The following is a 17,500-nucleotide window of genomic DNA, read 5'->3' on the forward strand; positions in this document are numbered from 1 at the left end:
CATACATACATACATATTATTTATGTATATACATATTATTTATTAATAAATTTGTACTCTATAAAAGTATAGATAACCCTTAAGGTTAATGTAAAACTGTTTTTATTATAATTGAACACAAAAACAAACATTAATACACACACACACACACATATATAGGGTAAGGGGTTAAGACCTCCTTTGGTCATGAATGACCATGGGATTGCACCTAGAAAGATCCCCTCCAAGGCACAAGTCTGGGCAAGGTTGTTTATGGAAGACCTGCAGTCGCCCATGCATACCAGCCACCCCTCTGCATGTCCGACAGCAGTGTTATCCATTGATGAGCAATGGTGAGTAAAGTAGTTGTAGATAATGTTTTCTTATTCTCACTAGTGTTAAGGAAATTACACACATACACAGATTCATTCACTAATGTGAATATTAAATTTTCTCATTTGAATGCACAGTAACCATTTGGATTCCTCATTCGTGCATAGATATCTTAAAATAATATTAGCGTTTGTGAATGTATGTGTAGGTGTGTGCGTGTGAGTAGTGTATTTCTGAAAGCAAATGACTGTCTGTTTGATCAATAACCTATAAACATGTTCATAAACAGCAGAGATTTCACCAAGTTCATCTCCAACACACAATGTCTCAGTAATACCAACATTTAATCACGCTCACCACCATCACGGGTTCTCCAATATTAAATGAACATTGGCCCCAGTATCTCGACTACTTCTCTGTTTAAACTACTTCTAATCTTCTTCACTAACACTACGGGGATTTCACCATCACATGACCTCTAGCAATGTCCAACAACATCACAAATACTTCCGTGTCTGTCATATACCATCTGAATGATTACCAATGCCATACATTTTTCTGTTCAAAAAATATTTGAAGAGATTCACAAACACCACAAATTCTTCACTATGATTCAAAATCTAACCAAGTTTCCTTACAACACTGTAAAACAAAATAACAAAAAAAAAGTTATATATTTCTACCTATTCAACGTGACAAATACTTCCTTATCAAACATTAGTTTGCGAAGTTCCCGGCAATCTGATATGTCAAAGCATCTGATAACTTATACACCCACACTAACGAACTAAAAGAAATAAATATCGTCGTTAAATACTCATGCATGATTTACACATCAGTTGGATAACAACTAGGGATTATGTGGATAACATTTGTAAAACACTTATATATAAATAAGGCAAATGGAATTACAATTTTTTGAAAGACAAAAAAAGGGGATTAATGTTTTGGAAGCCAAAACAATGTAAGTAGTTTCTATCTTAAATAAGCATTTTTTATTCAATGACCCTTCATTTGTTTGCTTGTTTTTACATCTATTTTTCCATGCTAGCATGGGTTAGACGAATGTATTATTATTGAGGCATTGCACAGCTGGATGCTCTTCTGGTTGTTGACCCATGTGACCTATTTTTTAGGTAAAGACAGAGGAATCTCTTATTTCACACATCTTCCAAGGCACAACCCCAGCAAATGATTTGTTCACAAGAGACTAATGTCAGTGCTTGTAGTTCTCACATTTGCAGACATACACAGGCACACACATACATGTCTACCTCTCTTTCTATATATATCTACATGCTTATATATATATATATCATTATCCTCATCATCATCGTCCTTTAACATCCATTGTCCATGCCGGCATGGGTCGGACACTTTGACCAGAGCTGTCAAACTGGAAGGCTGCATTAGGCTCCAGTCTGACTTGGCATGGTTTCTACAGCTGGATGTCCTTCCTAATGCCAACCCCTTCACATAGTCTGTTGGTTGCTTTCATATGGCATCGTATGGACACTTTTATGTGGCACACCACAAGCACTTTCATATGGCACTGCACAGGCACTTTTACATGCTCTTATATGGCACCACTATGAGTGCTTTACACTAGCAGAGGAACCATCTTTAACACTTCTGCTGCAGAGTGTAGGCCTTCTTCAGTACAGCAAGGCACCAGGCATCTCAGTCCTTGTCATCTTGCCGGAAAGACTGACTACCATTGGCGATTTTTTTTTCCTGTCTTCCCTTCTCTGGATCTTTCCTTCTCCTATGTTTCCGACGAAGAGCTCTGCTCGAAACGTTAAACCCTCCTTCTTTCCTGACCGTCCAATAATACTATATTTGTTCCACGTCCTCGCGTTGTTGTGTTTTTTTTTGTGCTTTCATGTTTGGATTAACTTTATATATATATATCTTATATATATATCTTATTATACTAATTATCTTTTTTTAATAATTTTGATATATATTTAAAATAATATAAATTAATTAATATTATGTATTGGCTTAAGTTTTTCATTGTATGATTTGCCTAATAGTGGTTTTATCTCTAATTTAATATATATATATATATATATATATATATATATAATATATATATATGTGTATGTATGTATATATATATATATTTATATCATCATCATCATCGTCATTGTTTAACATCCGCTTTCCATGCTAGCATGGGTTGGACGATTTGGCTGAGGACTGGTGAACCAGATGGCTGCACCAGGCTCAAATCTTGATTTGGCAGAGTTTCTACAGCTGGATGCCCTTCCTAACGCCAACCACTCCGAGAGTGTAGTGGGTGCTTTTATGTGCCCCAAGGGCTAGTCAGGCGGTACTGGCAACGGTCATATATATAATAGTTATTGCCTCTGCTAGCAACAAAACAATTCTTTCCTAGAGTGAAAGACAGATTGTATGATGCTTGTGTATGAGCTATACCTCATGGTAGTGAGACATGGATTCTGAATGTAGAAGACATATATAGACTAGAGAGGAATGAATGTAGTATGCTCCGTTGGATGTGCAACATCATTGTACATGTAGGACAAAGTGCAAATGTTCTGAGAGAAAACTTTGGGCAGAAGAGGAATCAGATGCAGCATGCAAGAGAGAAGACTATATTGGATTGGATATGTGATGTGTATGAGGACAGTTGTATAAAGAGGTGTTGATCGCTGAAAGTGGATGGCACCTATGGAAGAGGGAGACCCAAGAAGACATGGGATGAAGTGGTGAGAATTGATCTCAGATGTAGGAGATGACAATGGACTGAGATGTCTGGTGATATGAGGTTCTTGAGAAGACCTGAGTTTTGGAAGTGCTGTGCGCTCCACCCACATGTAACAATAAACTTTTCCCATACCCTACCCCAACAAACCAAACTACATCTCCTCTTCCTCAAATTTCCTCTTTTCCATGCACTATGCTTATCCCTCACTCCCCAATCCTGTCCCCACTGTCTTGCTCAGTGTATCATTGCTATCCTCTTATCCCCCCTCCTCTATATACCCACAGTTCACCAGTCATTGCATTCATGTGAAGTCTACTCCCTACTCATGCACCCTTGGCAAATACTCTACCACCATCTCTCTCCTGCTCTCTTGCTTTTTCTTCTTCTCTCTCTCTCTGACTGAATAACCATGTATCTCCTCTAAAACAAGACACTTGTTTCTGACCCTGTTTCACTCTAACCTTTCATCACCAAGCATAAAGCCACCCCACCCCAAGATCCCATCCCCTCTCAAAGGATCTTTATCTTGTAAGTTACTTGATGACCTTGCCAGAGCTGATGCTGAGTAAAAAGCATCCAGTCCACACTGTGAAGTGGTTAGGGTTAGAAAGGGCATCCAACCATAAAACCCAGGCAAAACTGACAGTGAAACCTGGTGCAGCCTTCCAGCTTGCCAACCCCTGTCCAACCCATGCCTGCTAGGAAAGCAGATATTAAACGATGATGATGATGATATAATTATGTGTGTGGTGGTGGTAGTGGGGGAGAGTACTGGAAAGTTCCTGGCTTTGCGTAAAAGAAAATACAGGAGAATCAGTTAATCATGATTTTATTCAACATATTCCCCTCTCAGATTCCTACACTTACTGCAGTGCAGTCCTTTAATTTTACTAAGCCCTGTCAAACAACTTGGAAGGTTGGGCCCCCAACCAGGCCTTTAGCGATTCCTTTAAAGTCAGGAACTTTTCAGTACCCCCTTGTATATATCCTCATCATTTAGCATCCAATTTCCATGCTGCCATGGGTTGGATGGATTGACTGAAAACTGGTAAGCTGGGGAGCTGCACCAAGTTCCAACCCGGTTTGGCCCTTCCTAACACCAGCCACTCCAGGAGTGTAATGGGTGCTTTTTACGTGCAAGTTATGTATCACTAGCATCGGCCATGACTACGATTTCACTTGGCTTGACGGGTCTTCTCAAGCACAGCATAACAACAAAGGCCTCACTCACTTGTCATTGCCTTCCATGAGACCCAATGTTCAAAGATCATGCTTCACCACCTCGTCCCGTATCTTCCTGGGTCTATGCTGTTCTTGTCCATACACATCACATGACCATACCAGCGCAGTTGTCTCTTTTTGCACACCACATCTGATGCTTCATATGCCCAAATTTTCTCTCAAGATGCTTACGCTGTGTCATACAGCCTCTTTTCTCATACTTTAATTCCTCATCTCTTCATGGTTCACAATTTATAATAAAACCAAATAAGATTGCATTTATAAGGAGAGGAATTTACATAAAATCTGTGAGGCATCCATTAGGACCCTTCAATATGATCTTTTGGAATCCACTTATTTTCAGGTTGCCAGGAATTTGGTCTGCATATTTTTTTTGTCTTTTTGATATTACTCCAAGTGTCCCAATAACAATTGGTAATAATGTTGCTCTTCAGATGCCATATTCTTCTGATTTCTATATCCAGGTTCTTATATTTATTCAATTTCTCAAATGTTTTCAGAGATTTTTTTTTTTTTGTCAGCTGGGTCTGCCATATCTATCAAGAAACAAATCTTTCCAACATGCCTTTCCACAATAATATCTGGTCAGTCAGCCTGTGTTTCCCAATCAGTTTCTAACTTCAACTTTTTGGATGGGTAACTTGTGGTGATCTGTGTTCCACCAATTACCATTGTGATGGAGGCTATATGAACGGCATATTACCCAGTCAATGTACTGAGCTTGCCCTGTTGTGTCTTTGCAAGTTATCTGAAGATTATGTGGTTGGCTATTATTATTATTGAAGGCGGCAATCTGGCAGAATTGTTAGCACACCAGGTAAAATGCTTAGCAATATTTTATCTGGTGCTGTGTTTTGAGTTCAAATCCTGTCAAGATTGACTTTGCTTTTCACCCTAATGAGGTCAATGAAATGAGCACCAGTTATACACTGGGGTTGATGTAAACGACTAGCCCCCTTCCCCACCAAATTTTCAAGGCCTTGTGCCTAGAGTAGAAATAATAACAATAATTATTATTATTTAGGTGACGAGCTGGCAGAATCATTAGCGCACTGGATGGAATGCTTAGCGGTATTTCATCTGTTACTACATTCTGAGTTTAAATTCCACCAAGGTCAACTCTGCCTTTTATCCTTTCGGGGTCAATTAAATAAGTACCAGTTGAGGACTGAGGTTGATGTAATTCGCTAGTCCCCTCCCCACAAATTTGAGGCCTTTTGCCTCCAGTAGAAAGGATTATAATTATTATTGAGGCAACAAGCTGGAAAAATTGTTAGCACAACAGAAAAAATGCATGGCATGGTTTCTTCCATGTTCAAACTCTGCTGAGGCTGACTTTGCCTTTCATCCTTTCAGGGTCAGTAAAATAGGTACCAGTTAAGTACTGGGGTCAATGAAATCAACTACTATCTCTCCCAAAATTTCAGGCCTTGCACTTATAGAAAGAATTATCATTATTATTATTATTATTATTATTATTATTATTATTGAGTGAGAGAGCAGTACACCATCAAAGTGATGCTGGGGTACAAATATACAAAGCCCAATATACCCACCGTGACAATCCGTCTGATAAGGGTACATTAGGCATATGCATCATGACCATGGGTGTGCAACATGACCTTGTATCAAAATAAACAACACAACAGGTGGGGCTCAGAATCCCTCTCAATACATGGCTATGATGTTCCCCCACTACTCCTACTTATGATCAGGGATGCATATATTGTTGTTGCTATCATCATCATCATCATCATCATTATTATACAAAAACCCCTTATGGCCAATAAACGAATTAATTATTATTATTATATAATAAATGGTCACACAGTGCTGTGACCTTTCATTGCATTTATATGCATATCTTTCATTTTTTTGTCTTTGAACATATGCTCTGATTAACTATTAATTAACACACAATAGTAATAAGCAAATTCTCAGTAATAAAAATTGGATTTCTCTTGTATATGTGAAGAATCAAGGTGTAGGAATAAAGCAGGTTTAACAGTGAAAGGATGTGAAATTATAGCAGAACATCTTTTTTCCAGGTAAGTTTCATATTGTTACCTGCTTCTGAAAACTGATTTTTCTAATTACATTCTAGTATACCATTTCCTGACAGACATGAGATACAGTATACAGCTTCAGTGGTCCTTTATATACTGCACAGTTGCCTTCAAGTAATCAATTGTGATTGAACAGTCCTCCTCCACAAGTTAAGTTTACAGCAAGTGCAAAATAAACTCAGTATTAGGAGTCCATAAACCACCACCATCACTATCATCATCATCGTAGTAATAATAAGATTTAACTCTAATGAGAAGCAACGTCAAGTCTTCACCTACACATAAGATGGTAGTCATGACAATCAGTTGTACCTCTAGGAAATGTTAGGGTGAATTTTTGTAAGCAAATTACAAAGTTCAGTCATATGAAAATAATACAAATGCTACAATGCCAAAAGGACCAATTCTTCCTGTCCTAACTGTTGCTAGTGTATTAATAGTTGACTGAATCCTTCGCTCAGTTGAACTGCCTTGCTTGGTCTTTGGATGTTTTTTGGCAGTCCACACTTTTGCAAGCTTTCAAACTAAGTCTCTAAGAATAACCCTCACCTTTCTTCCCCACTTCCCCACCACCACAGCCCTTCTTTCACTCACTTCTTCATTTAAAGTCCATTTTTCATGCTGGCATTGGTTGGACGGTATTCTGGGGAGTTATGTCAGGTTCCAGTCTGATTTGGTAAGGTTCCTATGGCTGGATGCCCTTCCTAATGCTAATCATTCCAAGAGTGTAGTGGGTGCAGTTTTATGTGCCAATGGCTAGGGTGTCAGTTACACAGCACCAGCATTGGCCATGACTAGGCTATAAAAAAGAAAATGCAAAACCAGATAATTACCGGTGACAGAAGCAGTATCAATACCAAAAGGTAATATTGATCCCTACTTAAAAGTGGATTTTGTGTTAGAATACAGGATAGTGTGATAGTTACCATGAGAGAACCTCTTATATTGGCATATAAGCACTCTTATTAATACAGCTAGCAGGAGATAATCAACCATCATCACCACCACCACTAGCACTACAGCATGATATGATTTCAGCCTTCCTTGGCCTTGCCAATGATTGATGCCCAACAGCTGGAAGAACAGATGTTTTTGTTGTTCTTAAACTAATTAGTCAGACACAAATCTGAAAATTGTAATCCTCCTGTCTTTATTAATTACTATCACAGCAACATACCGACATGATGGCGACTTGCCAATATTTAATTTACCTACATATGCTCAGTCACTAAATCTGTTGCAATCCAAACATTGCTCTATATTCATTCAACTGGCAAGTCCACTCATCTCAATGCAGCAGCCAAGTCTGCAAAATGGAGAGATGTATTTTCAAGATGTTACCTAAATAATGCACCACTTACATGTTAAATGGTTTCTAACAACAACAACAACAACAACTGCAACATACTTTTCACAACCAACAGACCTTCCACTATATATTTCAGATATTAGCCAGCATACAACTTCCTCTAGCTAGAAATCAGGTGAAATAGGTAACGTGATGTCAATAAATGAAAACAGAGAAAAGATATTGTATTACTTTACACAAATTGATTGTTTAATGATCCTATATTTCAGGAAAGATTCCTCAGAGTTCAGAAAACTTTGCTTACTGACAGGCCATTCTAATGTGGCCTGGTGGTAACAACACATTTCTCCAAACTTATTTTCTTATATTTGAAAAGGGATTTCTTTCCCAAAATATTTTAAGAACATCAAAGACCCTTTGTAATGTAAAACAATATTTTTTTCTCTTTGTTGTCATTTATTGTTATCACCTTTCATAATTTCCAAACATTTATATCATTTATACAGACTGCAACACTTCAAGAAAATTAAAATACTCTTTGTTTAGATTAGTTTCATAAGCTGTTACCACTTTATACCATTCGATGTAGCAACACAACCATTTGGCAATGAGATAATGGTTAACTCTTCAGACAGAAGCAGCTCTCTCTCTCTCCCCATCTCTCTTGGAGACAATGTTGCTATGGGAACAGGAACAGCATGGTATAGGAGTAGGAATATATAAAGGCGGTGAGCTGGCAGAAACGTTAAGCATGTCGGGCAAAATGCTTAGCGGTATTTCATCTGCTGCTACGTTCTGAGTTCAAATTCTGCCGAGGTCAACTTTGCCTTTCATCCTTTCAGGGTCGATTAAATAAGTACCAGTTACACACTGGGGTCGACTTAATTCATTTGTCTGTCCTTGTTTGTCCTCTCTGTGTTTAGCTCCTTGTGGATAGTAAAGAAATAGGTATAGGAGTAGGAATGGTCATTTGGTCAAGAAGTTCACTCTGTAGCTTTGGTTTCAACCCCCTTTAGGCAAGTGTTTTCTATCTTAGTGTTTTAAGAGTGAAATTTGGTAGATGGAAACTATGTGGAAGCGTGTCCATGAGACTGTTTTTGCCTTCGGTAGCAGACTTAATCCACTGCCAAGTTTAATACTAGCATTTGGCCTTTAAATACCTGTAGCAAAATAAGCTCTGTTGAAAACATTTGAGCCAGAATAACCTTCTTTATATCCTGGTATTAGAAGCTCCAAAGAAGAACATTGGTCTGCATTTTCTTCTCTAAGCCATAAAAAAGAGAAGAATGTCAAAATAACTAATTATCCATTGTTTGATAAAGGGACAGTCCTAGGAGCAGTGTATCATTAATATCCACTCAAGCTTACAGCTTCATTCTTATTGCCAGTGGCATATAAAAAGCACAATTCAAGCATGATCATTGCCAGCGTCACCTTACTGGCACATGAAAAATAACATTCGAGCATGGTTGTTGCCAGTGCTGCCGGACTGGCTCCTGTGAAGGTAGCATGGAAAAAACACCTTTTGATTGTGACCGTTGCCGGTACTGCCTGACTGGCCCTCGTACCGGTGGCACGTAAAAGCACCCACTACAATCTCGGAGTGGTTGGCATTAGGAAGGGCATCCAGTTGTAGAAACTTTGTCAGATCAGATTGGAACCTGGTGCAGCCTTCAGGCTCGCCAATCCCCAGTCAAACTGTCCAACCCATGCCAGCATGGAAAGTGGACATTAAACAATGACAATGATATTATACAACCAAAGAAGCTGTTTATGTTATTAATCATAATGTTGTCAATATAACTGATCTCTGCTCATGTAAATAAAATCGTTAACTTGAAGGCAAGGCTAATACCTCAGATTTCAGAAAGCAAAATCTCAGAAAAATAGCAAAGGATAGGCTTCTGCGTGTTACTAGACTGTGCAAAACTGCAAATATTTCACCAAAATGAGGATATTATCCTTGTGTAGTTGGGCTTTTTTGTAAAATCAACCATTTCCAGTGTTTTTCTCAAAATGACATTTCTGACTATGAGTAGCAATCTTTAGGTCACAATATCTCCAAGAATAATTGATGTAACAGGCTGAAATTTTGCAGGTGTGTATTACTTTGATACTTGCCTAGATGTTGTTCTAGTGTAATTAGATATACTTCATTTGTTCATCTTCCAGATACACTTGGATGCTACTACCCAGGAGTCAAAAACGATTGAACTCCTGCACATGGCTATGAGCAACCCCACAATGAAAACTAGGCCAACTTCATCAATATCTTTGATTCAGCATCTAGTCTCTACCCCAATCTGTGGGCATTCCAAGTTAGAGCATATTATTTTTTATGTATGTTTGCCTTGTCGGTCATTTTGAATTTATAATTAGGTCATGAATAGATAATGTGGAAATTTGAATATTATGGTTTTTGATAGAACTAACATTGTTCTTAGTGTGTGCCATATTTGGTTTTATTCCTGCTGAGTGAGAGCATTTTCAATTTAAGAGTGTTTTCCTATGTCTGAAGTGTTAGTCTTGTATTTACGTTGGATCTAAATATCAATTTAATTTCTTTACTTATTTCGTTCTTTAAACAACCAACAATCATTTTCAGTTTAATAGAACAAGGGAGGCACCGAGTTCAGCAACTTATTTAGTACTGGTGCCCTAATAAAATATGAGAAAACTGATGTGGGGTTTTTGTGAGGCAGGGTGAGGTGTGTGAATTGAATACTACTTCCTAGCTTATCAAATGAAGCTCCAGCAGGAAAGCATCACGCTCATCTGATGCACCAATAGCGACTCCTCTGATAGTTGCATAATGGTGCCACTGTTCAGTAATCTCTGCTAGACTCTAGTGGTCTGACCCTGCAGATAAAGACCTCAAGAGACTGCTCGATCACCTTATTCTGGTCACACAGTAATGCAATGTATAACCAGTAAATCCTGGTTCAAAGAAACTAATTTTTAGTCATAGTTCTGTATGCTATTCCGAATGGCCATTCTCTCTCTTCCTCTTCCTGTCAAATGTGCATGCTTTTTATATCAACGTTATTTGCATAACATTCACTCCCTCCTAGAAAAAAAAGTTCATAGATCAAGGCTTTCCGAATCCTTTGAGATCGACGCAGCTGAGGGGATTCTTCTTTTTGTTCTTGACGGTTGTCTCTAGGAGGAGGAGAAATTCAGTTGGCTCTCTGTCTGGCTCTTGAGGGACAAATGTTTGGGTTAGGTTATCAGTTGGGTTAATCTTCCCTGGCGATGCCAATTATTTTGTGGATACTGTGGTTTCACGACCGTCTGGGTAACAGACGTGAGTGTATTGGGGGTTGGCTTCGATTAAATCAACTTGGTTCATGATAGGGTCATGTTAGTGCAATTGCTCCTTTGAACAAGCACAGGTTCTGGGTTAAGAAGCCATGTTGGCATAGATGTTCCTGTTGCTGAACGTCTTTGATAGTTAAAAAGACGTTCATGAGGAGTGGTGTTAGTGGACGTACAAAGTAGAGATCTGATTGAATGCAACGCGTCTGGAAGAACTGTTTCCTATGAAGATACTGGAAGGACACGGATTTTCAAAGAGAGTAGTACTGACTTCCAAATAATACCATTATATCTTTCTACTTGACTGTTCCCAGTGGGATTGTATGGTGTCGTCCTACTCATTGCAATGCCCCCATTGAGGAGCCATTCTCTCAATCTTGTAGACATAAAGGCAGTTCCACGATCTGAATGTACATAACTGGGCATACCGAAAACTGAGACCAAGTCTGTAAGACACTTTATTACAGTCTGAGCTGTGTCAGATACTGGATATCCAAACGGAAATCGAGAGTATTCGTCAACAATTGTTAGGAGATAAGGATGCTTCGTGGAAGGAATTGGACCTTTGAAATCGATAGAAATTTGCTCGAAGGGCTGCGTGGCCTTAACCCTTTTGTTACTGTATTTATTTTGAGATGCCCTGTGTTTCTTTCAATTATTTTAGATGTAACACAGAATTTAGTAAAATAACTGTTATTATTAAGCTTATGTTAGGAACATAAATTGGGACTAAGGTTTGGTGGAAGATTTTAATCCAAAATTTATGAAAACAAGACATTTGTACTACAGAGCCAGAGCAGGTTTCAGCCGGGTTGGTAACGAAAGGGTTAATTAAGTTAACTGAATCTGGTTTATAATATTGTGGTTTTACTTCTTGACATATAGAGCAATTGCTACATATTTGTTTCTAACAAATATGGGAGATTTTTACTGCGGACGAAATGATGAAGTTGTACTACACCAGGATGGCACAGTGCTGCATGTAACTCATAAAGTGAATGTGAACTAATTGCTGAACAGCGTACCCTTGTGAATACATCTGGAGCGAGTTTGCTGGATCCTGGGCGATAGTGAATATCATGCAACGTTGATCAGTAATTCATGCAAAATGTCTACCTAGAAGAAAGTGTATCCAATGATGAATTGATTTGATAATTGCTTGAGCTTCCTTTTCAACTGAGGAATGGTACTGTTTGCTACCTTGCAGCATGTGAGAATGGAATGTGACTGGTCTTCCATCTTGATTTAGTGTCACAGATATGGCTAAATCTGAAGCATCCGTCTCAACAGTAAATGGAATGTTCTCATCTATTACTTGAATGGCAGCATTGGCTAGATTCAACCTTTAATGACTCAAATGCTTTTACTTGTTGGCTGTTTAGAGGAAATTTTAATATGTTATTTAGAGAATATATCTTGTCAGAAAATGTGGAGATCCACTTAGCATAATAAGAAAACATACTGACTATACATTTTAATGATTTCTGGTCAGTTGGTGTAAGAAGACTGAGGAGTGGAGCAAGCCCTTATGGGTCAGGGATGAGGGTATTGTGTGAGATACAGTATCCAAGAAAGTCAAGAGTTGTTGTTGAGTAAACGCATTTGTCTTCATTCATGGTAAGCCCTTCAATTTTTGCTGCCTTTCAAATTTTTCTAAATTTTTATCATGGTCATTTTGTTCTTTCCAACATATAGTTAAATTGTCTATGAACGGGAACGTATCTCGCAGCTTGTATTTCCTCACGAAGTCGTCCATTATACGTTGGAAACACGCGCTGCCGTTAGGTACTTCGAATGACATCCTAGTATAATGCCATAATTTACCATCAGCTTCAATGAATTGACATTCTTTCTCTAATAGAGGAATCTGATGGTATGCCGAACGTAAGTCTATAGGACTGTAGACTTTATACTTGGCAATAGGGTTCACTAACTCATCAATTTTAGGAAGTGGGTAGGCATCAAGCTGAGTATATTTGTTAATCGTCTCTGAGTAGTCAATCACCATTCATCGCCTTTCTTTTTCTTGAACAACTAACACTTGGGATCTCCAAAGGGAGTTACTAGGTTCAATAATGGGATCTTTTCGGTTTGACTGGCAGTTTTTTCTAGCGGTGTCGTATGAAATTGTCACCCATAATTATGACCCTAGTATCGATCTATTGCATTTCAATCTGTTTTAGGGTTAGGGTTAGAGTTAGGGGGAAGGGTATCTTTTTTTCTTCAGAAATGTAAATAAACCCAATCTGTTTCTTAATCGAGGGATATATTCATATGGCACAGAATGCTTTCATCTCAATAGACGTCACTGATTGGTTGAAATTGCAGAAATTGAAGAAAAAAAACAACAAATATCTTACAAACCATAGATTTTCTCAATAAAGCCAAGAGAAAAAGATGTTTTATAAACACATTCTACCAGTATACGAAGTTTAAAAGTGTTTAGTTACATGGAAATTATTTTAAAAAACTGCCGGTCAAACCGAAAAGATCCCAATAATGTCCTGATGAACTCTTGATCACATTCCGAGTATTTTCGCGATTTGGCTGCAATGGGTTTACAGTCCTTTCTGAGATGAGCGAATAGCTTTGTGTTACAGTTGCTGTTTGTTTGTTGAGCGAAGCGGTCTTCGTCCCAGAGCTCACAAGATCGCGCCTCTGTAGTGGGAGAAGTCCGAAACGTGGTCCTTTGCTATTCGTAAGACATGCAGAAGAGAAAGCAGGTCAACCCCCGACACCGAGAGCATCAACGGATGGATGAATGCGCATCCAGGCTCAGCGGTTGCATAGGTAGTCGGGGACAAGAAACAGGAAGAAAGAGTGAGAGAAAGTTGGAGTGAAAGAGTACAACAGGGATCGCCGCCATCCCCTGCCGGAGCCTTGTGGAGCTTTAGGTGTTTTCACACAATAAACACACAACGCCCAGTCTGGGAATCGAAACCACAAGTCCACTGCCCTAACCACTGAGCCATTGCACCTCCTACAGTTGCTGTGTTGCTCCTACATAGTTTTCCAAAATGTCCAATTTTTTAAAAAAATTTGTAACAGACTGCTTTCTGCACAGGGTAGCGAGTCCACAGGTGTCCGAAATAGCCACAAAACCAACACTGAGAGGGGTCTGTCTCCTTTTCGGGTCATGGCAGAGTGTTTTCCTTCCTGCTTTGGGGAATCTATTGGCTTAGATACAATGGGTGCAGTTGGCAGCCTCAGAGTCTAGAAAGACACTGGAACCTTGTTGCGCCACATCTAGTGAATGTGCTTGATCATAAGCTTTACTGAGGTCGACACTTTCGTTTTCTAATAGTCTTTGTCGTATTTGATTCGAAGTGAGCCCATTTATAAATGCATCTCAATTCATTTCAGACCGGTACAGCTCTGCACTCACTGCAACAAAGTCACAGTCTTTTGCTAATATTTTGAGTTTGTTTAAGAACTGATCTAGAGATTCCCCTAGTTTCTGTTTCCTTGTGGCTAAAAGATGGTGTGCCATTACAATGTTCTTTGGTTTAATGTACACACTCTTTAGTGTATTCACAGCTTGTTCATAGTTCTTAGCTTCACTGATGAATTCATATATACGTTCAGTTCCACATAATTAATCAAAAGATTGATTCCGCCAGCCTCGTCTGGCACCTGTGTCGGTGGCACATAAAAAGCACCCACTACACTCACGGAGTGGTTGGCGTTAGGAAGGGCAACCAGCTGTAGAAACACTGCCAGATATGACTGGCCTGGTGCAGCCTTCGGGCTTCCCAGACCCCAGTTGAACCGTCCAACCCATGCTAGCAAGGAAAGCGGACGTTAAACGATGATGATGATGATTGAGTTTATCGCTAATCCTGCCTTCCTGCCCTGGTAGTGAGTCTATAAAGTTGGAGAAAGTTATAAACCAGTGATTAAAAACTTTATTGGCATTTGTAGAATTTGGGTCTACATTCAATCTGTCAGGTTTCAAGTATCTTTCCATATCTGTTTTTTTATTACCCACAAGGGGCTAAACACAGAGAGGACAGACAAACGGATTAAGTCGATTACATTGACCCCAGTGCGTAACTGGTACTTAATTTATTGACCCCGAAAGGATGAAAGGCAAAGTCAACCTTGGCGGAATTTGAACTCAGAACGTAACGGCAGACGAAATACAGCTACGCCTTTCACCCGGTGTGCTAACATTTCTGCCAGCTCGCTGCCTTGTATCTTTCCATATCGTTCACGTCTTTTCACAAATTTCTTTCTCTATAGACTACTCTGCAACTCTTCCCAATTGTGTATTTTCAGAAATTAGTGTCATTGATTGCAATGTATAACCAGTAAATCCTGGTTCAAAGAAACTAATTTTTCATCATGGTCCTGTAGATTATTCCGAATGGCCATTCTCTCTCTTCCTCTTCCTGTCAAATGTGCATGCTCTTTATATCAACGTTATTTGCATAACAGCAGAGTGGACATTTGTCCTGTTTTGGCAACATTACTTTTACATGTTGGAGACATATGCAGAAATAAAAAACATTGAGTGAGAGTGAGATAGAGAGAGAAAACAAGAGAAACATTAAACATCTAATGTCAAATAAATCACTGTTAAATTAATGATGCCAAAGAAGTGGCATCAAAACATCTTGTCTGCTAGTGTGACATGGTCTGCCAAGCCATTTATAACAATTCATCTAACTCATACCAGCATGGAAAGAAGGCATAAAATGATGATGATGAAGATAACATATGTACATATGTGCTTCTGTTTATATTTAGACTAGTTTAGAAAAAAACCAGTGTCGTTATTCATATATTGTATTCCTTTCTTTGTAACTTAGCAGCTTGACAAACAGAATTTGATACAAGTACTTGACACAAAGAAGTACTGGGGATAAATAAACTCCTCCAAGACTGGCTGTCCATAGGAATTCCTATTTATTGATGATCCAGTTTCTATGGCTGAATCTATAGAGGAATTATAAACAAAATTCCAGGTTTGGAAGCCACATCTACAATCAAAAAGTTTTTAAGGACACAGGTTTTAGTAATAAGGAAAGAAGAGAGAAGCCTTGTATTTTCAGGGAAATGACCCTTTTTCAATAAGCAAGGAAGGTGTCACCACAAGCTCCATAGACTGCACATGGTGTAAGCAATGGACACACAAGAGAAGTAGATTGGAATTGCCAGCAGACTAGCATAGAAAGTAAGTAAGTGATAGATAGACTGGAGCAGTATGTGCTACGAGCACACCAGAAATAAATACTCTTAAATGCCTGCATGGCTCACTCCAAGTTGTTGATAGGTTTTGTAAGTTAGGAGATGTAATTAGCAAGGAAGGCGGTGGTTGCTCTGAAAGGTATAATAGCCAGAGTAAGAATAAGTTGAAGGAAAATCAGGGAGCTACTAATGCTGGTGGCTACAAAGGTCTTTCCCTTCAGAATGAGGGGTAGATTGTATAATACCTGTGCTAGAACTGCAATGCTGCATGGTAGTGAAATGTGGTCTTTGAATGCAGGGACCTGAGAAAACAGGAAAGGAATGACGTATGTATACTCTGGTAGATGTAAGTGTGTGTGAATGAGATGGTATAAATGTCCTGAACGAATGACTGGACATAAGAGAAATCAGACGTAGTGTACAAGAAAGAAAACTGCACTGGTATGGACATCTGATGGTTATGGATGAGGACAGCTTTATGAAGTGTCATTATGGAAGAGAGAGACCCAGGAATTCAAAGGACAAAGTAATGAAGGCTTATCCTCAAGGCTCTCAGCTTTACAGAGGAGATAACTAAGAACTGTGGTGTGTGGTGATGTGCGGTTCTTGAGAAGACCCACCCATCATCATCATCATCACCCATCTTTGCAAAATTGAGTTCTGGAAGTACTGTAAGTATATGTGTATTTGCACAACTGGCCACCTCACCATATCTCAATCATTCCCCTCTGTCCCTTATCTCTCTCCCAAGATATGAACACTTTGGTTGGCAACTTGGACCACTAACTCTCTACATACAGAATTGGCTACTCAAGCACACAGTGATTTACAAACAAAAATTATGCAGTCAAAGACAATCCTACATGACAGTGAGTGTGTGTGTGTGTGTTTGCTTGTTTGTCTGTGTACAAACAAGAGAAATACCAACAAAAAGTCAACATTAATATCAAAACTCTTTAATCATTAGGTAACAGAGCATAATAATGGACTTCATTCATTATTAAGGTTTAATAGAGGTCATCCTTCGGGCTTTAACGTTATTGCCACTGACTTAACAGCAACAGTTCTTCTCTTCTGGTGATAGACTGAATTGGTTAGTTGGATGGTTACTATCTCAGCCCTTCATAAGAGCCAGGGGATTGTAGCAGCTAGCCTACTTTAGATCAAGCCAACAAGGATAAATCAGAGAGTGATTACACATGTTAAGCTCAAAGTTTAGTAGAATAAAGCTGAAGTGATACTTAGATGCATGACCAATCAGATAAATTGAAATCAAATTTACAAATGATGAAAATATCAGTGAAATCAAACACTTAGGGAGGAAATGAATCA

General features: G+C 38.8%; 1 protein-coding gene across 1 annotated transcript in view; it reads left to right on the forward strand.

The window, feature by feature from the left end:
• The first annotated feature begins 322 nt into the window (after window positions 1-322).
• The window catches only part of LOC115210422 (cyclin-dependent kinase-like 4), a 104,036-nt gene continuing 86,858 nt past the window's right edge, over window positions 323-17,500 (forward strand). Inside the window, exon 1 of the mRNA XM_036501949.1 lies at window positions 323-1,276. The gene's annotated coding sequence lies outside the window, so the exon portion shown is untranslated. The remainder of the gene's footprint in view (window positions 1,277-17,500) is intronic.

The sequence above is a fragment of the Octopus sinensis genome, linkage group LG4 (assembly GCF_006345805.1).
Source record: "Octopus sinensis linkage group LG4, ASM634580v1, whole genome shotgun sequence".
Taxonomy (NCBI): Eukaryota; Metazoa; Mollusca; class Cephalopoda; order Octopoda; family Octopodidae; genus Octopus; species Octopus sinensis.